The sequence below is a fragment of the Lagopus muta genome, chromosome 7 (genome assembly GCF_023343835.1).
Source record: "Lagopus muta isolate bLagMut1 chromosome 7, bLagMut1 primary, whole genome shotgun sequence".
Classification (NCBI taxonomy): Eukaryota; Metazoa; Chordata; class Aves; order Galliformes; family Phasianidae; genus Lagopus; species Lagopus muta.
In genome coordinates, this window is record NC_064439.1 from 51396214 (window position 1) to 51404555 (window position 8342).

The window sequence follows — 8342 nt, forward strand, 5'->3', positions numbered from 1 at the left end:
AAAACAAATAATTCTCCTGATTTATGTGAAGTAGAAAAAAACCAAAACAACATTAGAACAATTTTCTTTAACCCTTGTCAATATTTCTGGTACATCCACTGACAGTGCTCCAGTGACAGTTGGTTTAAGAAAAAGAAGCGAGACTTATAAAATTAAGATATAATAATATTATGTGAGTGATAAAAAGTGAGACTTATAAAATTAAGATATAAAATTCTTATGTGCTTAGCAGAGGTTTGCTGGGTGTAGGGAAGTTTTCCTTGGTTTTCTTCGTCTTTTTCCAATTGACGTAATTTTCTCCTCCCTCAACCCCCATCGAACTGCGTTTTTCCTCTGCCATCACGGCAGGGAGAAGAGCGCCAGAAGCTGCGGCGCGGCTGCGCGTCGAGCCAGTCGTTGTTGTTTCCGCGGTCTCTGGTGCCCCCTCGTGGCCAATAGGTAGAATTGCAGCCGTGTTTGTTTGGCGCCGCAGGCACCAGGGCGCATGCGCACAGGCACGCAGCGGTGGTGGTCCTCGCTCTGCGCACCGAATCCGCCGAGCTTTGTTATGGTTAGTCCTCGAGGCAACAGAGCGCATGCGCCAGGACACTCATAACTAGCATTCAAATCTACAGAACCTCAAAGTGCAGGCGAGCAGTCGATTCCTGGAGCCTGCCTCGGGAACAGACTATTGTGGCTCCCAGCGGCCCCTGCGCCCCTGGCACGCGTAATGAGGAGTCGAAAACAACGCACGCGTAGGTGAGTACTCGAAACTGATCATGCGAAATCACCTGCCGGGTCGGGGCTGTTCGCCGCTATGTTCGCTATTACCTGGAGGACTGATGACCATAGAGAGGCAGCGGATTAGCTGAGTAGAGCGGTTAAAACGGCACTTCCGCATTTTGTACGCGCATGCGTTATGGTGCTTGCGGGACGCAGCTGCCGTTCCGCGCATTGGCCAGGAGGTGGCAGCAGAGACCGCGGAAAGAACTTTTCCGACGGGACTGGGGGAGCGGCGGCGCAGTGCCTGGCGATCCGGTGTGTGTGCTGTGAGGACGGGAGAGGAGCACAAAGTTAGAAGTGGAGGGGTTGTGGGGGGAAAGACGAAGAGGAAAGAGGGAAACTACTCCAAACCCAGGAGAGCTGTGCCAAGTGCATATAAATAGCTTTAAAAAAAAAAAAAAAAAAAGTTTTTTTTCTTTTTTTCTTCTTTTTGCCAGCATCTGTTGCATTGTTTCTAAATGTTCAAATACCAAAATGCAACTGCCCAGCAAATTTAACGATAATGGGATTAGAGCCCATTGGCAGAAAGTGCAGGGCCATATGAATGTTCACTCAGCCTCTGTCTTGTTTATACTTCCACGTATTTTTCTTCAAAAGCCTTTCTATCCCTGTGGGTTTCATTTTTGGCTTTTTGTTCTTTTCATGCCATAAAATGGGAAGTTTTAGGTCCTAGCAAGTCTAAGCAGCCAGATCTAGCACAAAGCTGCAGTTTTGAGTTCTGTGTGGACCATAACAGTGTTCCTACAAAGATTACCAAAAACTGCAGTTCTCCCCGTAAGTTTACAGATGGAAAAAAAATTAATTCACCTGCCTAGAAAGAATTGATGTGTCACAGCTGCCATTGGCAAGATGGCCCGAGAGTTGTGTGGGTGCATCTGGCTGTGAGAGGAATGTCTCTGTGGAAGGACAGCTTGTTCCCCCCTCTGATGGGGGCAGCTTCTCAGCTGCCCTACCCTGGTCTTCCTGCAGCTGGACAGATAGCCCAGAAGGGCACGGGGTACGCAGACCCTCCCCGGCCAGCTGCAGCAGTCGGTCCTGCCAGCACTCCCTTTCCCCCCGACCATTTGCATTTTGCAGGCTGGAGCCCTGTGTGGCAGAGGAGGAGAGAGCTGCAGGCAGAAGGAAAACAGGGTGCTGGGATTCCTCCAGCTCGCTGCCAGCTGTCTTCTGTGACATTTTGGGGGTGGGCAGGGGACTGTGGGAGCACCCTCAAGGCTCTGGGCAGGAGGGAAGGAAGCAAAGATGCAGCTGCAGGCAGCGGGCTCTGAGCTGGAGAAGTGCAGCCGGGCACTGTGCAGCTCCCAGTCTGGGCACACGGAGCAAGTTTGTCCAGCTGAGGGCTGCAGGGCTGTCCTTATCAAGCACTCCCCCATCGCACAGGTCTGCAGCGACTGCACCAGTTGCTCGAGCTCTTCCCACTGCAGGAGCTCAGAACTGACAAGAACCCTGACCAAAGCAGGTAATGGCAACATATGCACAGAGATACACACCTGATACAGAATCTGGCACTTGACAGTCAGAGCTTCTTGCTGCTTTTTAGGCTGCTCTACAGCTATTCTGTCCTTTTCCCCCTCCTTCCCCTATGTCTTGCCCTTTCCTTCGCCCTATGCCTTCCCCATTCCTTTTTCAGGCTTTCTCCTTTCTTTCCTCACTTCCTTCCCTGTGCCTTCCCCCTGTGACGACCCCATGTTCTGCTGCTGTTCTCAGCTGACAATCCTTAAACTGCACTTTTCAAAGACATGGGATCAGGCTGCATACTGTCACTGACTTAAAAAAAAACAAAACAAAAACAAAAACAAAAAAAACCAAAAACTAAAACAAAAACAAATAAGTGCAGTATTATGTATAGATAACAAACTCTTGCTTGAAAACCAATAGCATCTCCACATCCTGGAGTGTCACCATCACCCCCAGGTTGGGCTGATGCTGCTCATCTGCCCTGCAGTGCTGCTCAAATGGCACCGGCACCTCCTGGCATGGCCTGCCACCTCCCTGTGTCACCTCTACGTGTCACCTCATCTCACCTCTGCAGTTCTGACCCCACACCTCCTCCCCATGTCCTCACATGTCCCTGTGTCCCCACACATCCCCTCATGTCTCAAGTCCCCCCACATCCCCTGCCCCAGTTCAGTCCATGCTGATGTCACCATGGGATTGAGGACGAGGGCAGGGATGCCTGTGGGGTGCGTGGAGTCCTGGGACAGGTTGATGGCTGTGCACAGGGGGGTGATGGTGCCCTCGGCGCACGGCTGTGACAGGGGGGTGTGAGTCATTGCCCCCAAAATGGGGCTTGTGCCCCACGCATGTGGGCAAGTTGTATGGGGAGTGCTTTCTGGAGAAGATCTGTCTTTTCTCCAAATCTGCAGCGACTTCAGCAATCCCGCGTTGTACCGCAGCAGAAATGGGGCACTGCCGTACATCAGCGATCTCTGACTCAAGCACAGGGGCTGCACAAAGCACACACGTTGCAGCCTCCCTGTTTCTGTGGGGTTTGGGATTGATGTTTGAGCCAAAAGGCCTCATGCTGCCATACAGGCAGGTGCTGGGTTCACCCACTGAGGACGCCAAATCCTAAAATAATGTCACAGCGGTCTTTAATTGCTGTGCGAGGAGATGACGTGCATTTCTCCCTGGGGAGCTGTAAGCTGACCCCACAGTGTGGCAGACAGCACCAAAAAGGGATGCCATCCTGTACTTTCCTACCCTAGTAACTCCTGGTTCTGCTGGTACACCTCTTGTACCTGGAGCTGGCTCTCCATCTGGCTGAAACATCATCTTTAACACTTCAAAACAAGCCTAAGGAGAAAAGATTTTGGTGATGTGACATGAAAACAGACAGCACAAATATAGACCAGGATGACAGAAGATGTACACGCTGGGTGTTGAATACCATTTGGAAACCAAACGCCAGGTGAGAAGTCTTGTTTTATTTGGTTCATTTTTGCTAATCTCCCGGAGGATCAGGAGGTCAGTAGATGTAAACTAGAGATGCATTGCAGGGATATTCAATCAAGGTGATGCAACACATATCCAATTGTTTTTTCATAATTACAATGACTACTAGATATTAACATGATAGTGACTCTCGTTCTAGCTTAATATATGTTAACGCTTAATTTGAAACTGGCATACTAATAAATAGGGCTTCTGAAAGAGGCGTGTTCATAAAACCACACTTTTGTCTACTTGTTTTTCATTGTAATATCAATATATTGAAACATTTGCACAGGGTCAAGTAATTGTGAGGGGATAAAATAGCACATGAGGTTATAATTACTATGTTAGGTAAAGCAGAGCATTATCAGTCTTTATTGTTGTTTTCTTTTTCTTTCTTTCCAGTTACTTGACAGTCCAGGAAATTTTTCACAGCTGAGCCATTGTGTTTTCTTCAGAAGTTAGAAATAAGATTGGCAGATTCATGTCCGTATTCACCCACGCAGCAAAGTACTGGAAGAACTGCATTATTTCATCCCACTCTTCAGTGAGTTTCTATTATTTACCATGTAAGAACAACTTCTTTGTAATGCCTCCCTTGTAGAAAAGTGTTTATCTTCATTGCCAACCCTTGATTTCCAGTGCATGTTCAAAATAGTTGATGGGTGAAGGAATGCTGGCTGGTTTTATGCTAAGAAAAAAGCCTGCACAAGTTCACATTCAGTACAGTGAGTACACTTTTATTTTTGCTAGATGGTCTGCTGGTTTCTCCAGTCTTCTTATGTAACACGAGGGAACATTTTGTTGTTTGAATTTCTATAACTGCCTATTTTCTGTGTTCAGAGGAGTAGATTCCCTTACATATGGGGTATTTTTAACTGGGTAATGTAACTCAGAGTAATAACACATAAAAACAATCTTCTGTGTTGGTTGTTTGAAAGAAAGCTGTTTATTCATTAGAAATGTTAGAAACATAATAATCAAATTTGATAGTTAGTTTTTCATCAGACTCTGAAGTTCCGAGTAGAAAATAGCACTGAAGTTCAATTGCACGTTGTAAGCAAGTTTTAATGACATACACCTTTTTAAATATCCCTCAGTAATGCATGCTATTATTGTCCTCAGGACCACTGGATCACCTTGTCCTAATGGTTCAAAGCATGCGAAAAATCTTTATCTAGAAGAATATGACAACTGAGATTTTTTATTGGTACACGATAGCACAATAAATTCTGTCACCTGTAATTAACTTGATGCCATAGTTCACTGCTGCAGATCTTAATGTAAAGATTGCTGGGGCAATGCTTTCAGGGCCAAAACTTCAGCCAGACTGTTGTGTGTGTGAAGGAAAGCACTGTAAATCTCTGAATTCTGTATGGATGGGGCCTTATAAATATTTCTATAATTAGTCAAAGCACAGTGATTTTTTTTTTTTCCTGCAGGTTAAATACTGCTGATCAGCTGCTTACTTTTTAGAAAGTTCTCTGTCCTTAGTATTTACACGAGTCTTTTTCTGACCTGCTGTAAGCCCGTTAGTCCAAACCAGATAAGGAGTCTAATTTTAGAGCTGGAGATAGTGTAACACTGTTACTAGTTGATACTTGCTATTTCATTGCATTCTAAGATTATGTAATAAAGAAAAGAACTGCCTCCTAGAAGGGAATGACTTATGAATTATAATACAATAGTGATCTTGTTTTTGGTGTTATTATTGCATATGTATATCTGCCTTTGCATGGTTAGTTCTAGAAGATACTGTCTACAGGTATTGCTGATTGCAATTTAAAAAAAAAAATTACAATTCTTATTTATTCTTGGAAATATATTTCTTTGCTTGCTATGAATCAGTTAATACTGAGCCATGATATTTTGCTGTGCTAGTGCCCTTTATTGAATGTATCAAAGTACATAAGACATATTGATATTGTAACAAACACAGAAACAAAGACTGTGTCTAAAAAACAATTCCAAAGTTTTAGGAAGGAAGGATTATTATAGAATTCTGAGACTGCCTGATACAAGAAGAAAGTGGTTTAGGCAGATTCACATCATTTGACTTAACACACTCATTCTATATAAAAGAATTTAATCTCCAAGACTGGCAAGCCGAATTTTTAACAGGAACACTACTATGCAAATCAAAGAGCAATTCTGTTATCATGCTATGTACTAACTGCCAGACACTTGTTTGCTTTACAAAATATGCATTAATTTATCAAATTACCCCGCAAAATAAACAAAACTGAAGAAAACCTATGCATTTAAAATGGTTAGGATTTGACAAAGAAAAAATATAAAATGTTCAAAAGTAGCGAATCCAATTTTTGTTTCTTCAGCAACAAGCTCATTTCAGGGAAAAGCTATTAGATACTGCTATGTAAAGAAAATGCAATTTATAATGTTTAGTGTTACAAATAAGAACTAATTTTGAAAAGCTAATTAGTGGATTTCATGATGGCATGACTACATGAGCGGATGAGGAAAATGCTTGATGTCACCTATCTTAATGTCAGTAGAGACTTGGACGTAGTCCCCATCATATCTTTCTTTTCAAATTCAAAATGTGTGGATTTGAAAGGTGGACTGATGAACAAAGTTTAGTCTAGTCATACCTTGAGAGTGGTGGTCATTGGCTCAATGTCTGGATAGAGAAAGTAACAAGTGGTGCTCCTCAGGGGTCAGTACTGGGACCAATGCTCTTTAATATCTTCAGCAGTGACATTGACAGTGGGATCAAGTACATTCTCATCAAGTTTGTGGATGACAACAAGCTATGTGATAAGGTCAAGATGACTGAGGGATGGGATGCCACTCAGAGAGACTTAGCCTTTGTCAGTGGGACAAGGAGAACCTCATGAGGTTCAAAAAATCCAAGTGCAAGGTACTGCACATGGGTAATGGCAACCAACCCCTTGTATCAGTACAAGTTGAAGGATGTAAGGACGGAGAACAGCCCTGCCACAGTGGGCATAGGGATACTAGTCAATAGCAAGTGGACATGAAGTAGCAGTGTGTACCCTCACAGCCCAGAAAGCCACTCCTGTCCTGGACTGCACCAAAAGAATGGTGGTCAGCAGGTCAAGGTAGATGGTCCTGCCCCTCTGCTCTGCATTGGTGGGACCACATCTGGAGTACTCCATCCTGACGTGGAGTTCTCGAGTACAGGAGAGGCATGGATCTGTTAGAGCATGAGCAGAAATGGAATACCTCCCCTGTGAGGACAGGCTGAAAGAGCTGGGACTGTTCAGCCTGGAAAAGAGAAGGCTCTGGGGAGATGTGATAGTAGCCTTTCAGTATCTAAAGGAGGGCTATAAGGAGAAGAGGACAGACTCTTCAGCAAGGTCTGTTGCGATAGGACAAATGAAAATGGTTTTAAAATATAAAAGGATAAATTCACATTAGATACAAAGAATTTTTTTTTGCTATGAAGGTGGTGAGGCACTGAAAGAAATCACCCAGAGAGGTGGTGGATGGATCCCTTGTCCTTGGAGACATTCAAGATCAGGCTGGCCCAGGCTCTGAGCAACTTGTTCATATTCATTTCAAGGGAGTTGGATTAGATGACTTTCTAACTCAGAAGATTCTGTAATTTTATGATAATACTAAACTCAAGTAGTATAAGTTACCCAGCAAAGATATTTATTTCTTGCATTTAATTTTGGTATGAACCAGTTAACACCGAGCTAAGCGAAGATCACCGAAATATTTCTAGAGTTCAGGCACTTTTAAACATTGGTCACAGTTCTTAAAGTATAAATTTAAGGATCTATATCTATACTTAGAATCAGAGATAAATGTTTGGGTGTTTTTTTTCTGATAATATCTTCCTCTCTCCAGTTGCCATACACTTTCTCTCTCTAAAAAAAAAAAAAAAAGTGTTTAATTTATATATTATTTATAAACATACAGAGATGTTTTCATCTTTGCAGACACTAATAGGTAGCTGATTCCAAGGTACACATGTCCTTAACCAAAGTTAAAACAGGATCACGACTTTCTCTCTGTTCTATTAACAGCAATTCTGTAATAGTTTTATAGCACCTACCTGAATCAGTATATCAGTATCACACATTCCGCTTGGCTAATGAGCTTCTTTTTGCAGAACCTTAATCCAAAAACAATAAAAGTGGAAAGAAATTCCCTGTTTCACTTCAGCAGACACTGAAATATATATATAAAAAAATTCTCCTTCTTGATATTTTGCCTACTTTTTTTGTAACTAACTTTTTTGACTACGTAACTGTATCATAACACTACAAAAATAATATCCACTGTACTGTTTGCACACTGTTTTGAAATGTAGTATTTATGATAAATGAATTTTACATGAAACCATTCTATTAAGCATGTTAAAATAACTGAAATTTGATTTGTCCCAAGAAAACATATGTAACTAAGCTTCTGCTTGGCTTTAAGATGCACACACATTATTTCTTTGACTTGGAAAGACAAGCATGTGTGATACTTTACTGAGTACTGAGTTATTTCAGCTTTCTGGGAGCTGTATACTAATGCTGTGTTGTCAGAAGTCTTCTGAAATGAGGGTTTGATACTCCGACATCAGTAAACAGCATAGTGCTACTGATCTGTAACCTCTCAGCAGCAAAATGGAGAAATGCATGTAATTGATTCAGTGTCTGTGAGGA

The 8342-nt window shown here is 42.8% G+C and overlaps 1 long non-coding RNA gene across 5 annotated transcripts in view; it reads left to right on the forward strand.

The window, feature by feature from the left end:
- The first annotated feature begins 237 nt into the window (after positions 1 to 237).
- LOC125695903 (uncharacterized) overlaps positions 238 to 8342 on the forward strand; it is a 40464-nt gene continuing 32359 nt past the window's right edge. For 2 of the 5 annotated variants that reach the window (XR_007378089.1, XR_007378088.1), the window contains exons 1-3: positions 238 to 738; positions 3471 to 3673; positions 4102 to 4424. This is a non-coding gene — a long non-coding RNA (uncharacterized LOC125695903). Of the gene's footprint in view, positions 739 to 2142; positions 2222 to 3470; positions 3674 to 4101; positions 7510 to 8342 lie in introns of those variants that run through there. The other 3 variants (XR_007378086.1, XR_007378087.1, XR_007378085.1) reach the window with 3 other exon arrangements.